At 48.1% G+C, this 1400-nt stretch overlaps 1 pseudogene; it reads right to left on the bottom strand.

Moving 5' to 3' along the window:
- Positions 1 to 368: 368 nt before the first annotated feature.
- On the bottom strand, positions 369 to 1185 carry LOC140406755 (peptidyl-prolyl cis-trans isomerase B pseudogene; annotated as a pseudogene).
- Positions 1186 to 1400: the final 215 nt, after the last annotated feature.

Here is a 1400-nt window from a genome sequence, read left to right as displayed (position 1 = left end):
CATCGGTCCCAGTCCGGCCCAGGTGTAACCTGTCCGGTTTGTACTGGTCCCACCTCCCCCAGAACCAGTCCCAAAGTCCCAGGAATCTGAAAACCCTCCTCTCACACCATCCTCCAGCCACATATATGTCCAATATATCCTGCTATTACTGCTCTGACTAGCATGTGGCACTGATAGTGCGATCGCTGCCGTTGAGGTCCTACTTTCAACGTCCTTCCTAACTCCCAATATTCTGCTTTTAGAACCTCATCTTTTTATTAGGAAACCGATGTTTATTGTTACTGTGTACATTTTTTTACAAAACTGATACAAACCAGATTCTGGAATGTTCAGGTATCTACATTGCCAGGAAGCCCAGGATCAGTATATTAGTAAACCAGAGCCTTGCAGCCTCCAGCAAGGTCCCTATCACAGGCAGACAGCTCACTCTTTGGCAATGGCAAAGGCTTTTCCACCTCAATCTTGCCACACCCTGCAATGATCACATCTTTCAGTGGCTAATCTCTGCTATCTATCTTCAAAGCCTCAACGTTTCCTAACAACATCAAATCCTTTGACAAAGCTTTTGACAAAGGGTCATCTTGACCCGAAACATTGGCTCTTTTCTCTCCCTACAGATGCTGCCAGACCTGCTGACATTTTCCAGCATTTTCTTTTTGGTATCAAATCTTCAATGACGTTTCTGAAAACCAGGTGTTTTCCATTCAACCAAGGGGGCTTTGGCGATGACGAACTGGGGTCTGTTAGTGTCTTTGCCAGCATTAGCCAGACTGGCCCATCCGGGCTGTAGTGTTTCAGCGTCAAAGTTTTCATCAGGGAATCGGTCACCGTGGGTGCTCTTCTTACCAGTATCATCTCCCCGGGTGAAGTCCCCCCCCCCCCCCCCCCCCCCCGGATTGTAAACTCTTTGATGACCCGGTGAAATTTGCTATTTTTGTAACCAAATCCTTATTTCCCCTGTCCCTAAAGCAACAAGTTTTCAACGGTAAGACCACATACTTCACCTTGTACTATATTGGCATCCTCGTCGCCAATTTTAATATCAAAATAAACCTTGACGGTCACTTTTAGCCCTTTTATCTTCTCCTCTGCCTGTGAGGTCCCGGGCAGCAGCAGGAAGGAGAGGGGCACGATCAGTAGGGTGGCGGTAAAGAGTAGCTTTATCTTCCAGGTGGAGAGCCGCATTCTTGTTGTTACCTCTGTTGTTTGTACCAATGTGGACCACGGCCTCTGGCTATTCAGCCCCCCGCCCCCCCCTCACCACCACCAAGAATGCCCTGTAGCTTCTCCAAGACAACCTTGACCCTAGCACCGGGGCGGCAACATATCATCCTGGAGACTCATTTGCGGCCTCAGAAATGCCTATCTATTCCCATTACATTTGAATCCCCTATGACTAT

Source organism: Scyliorhinus torazame, unplaced genomic scaffold, assembly GCF_047496885.1.
Source record: "Scyliorhinus torazame isolate Kashiwa2021f unplaced genomic scaffold, sScyTor2.1 scaffold_853, whole genome shotgun sequence".
Taxonomy (NCBI): domain Eukaryota; kingdom Metazoa; phylum Chordata; class Chondrichthyes; order Carcharhiniformes; family Scyliorhinidae; genus Scyliorhinus; species Scyliorhinus torazame.
Note: the sequence above shows the minus strand (reverse complement) of the source record. Positions and strands in the feature narration are given on the sequence as shown.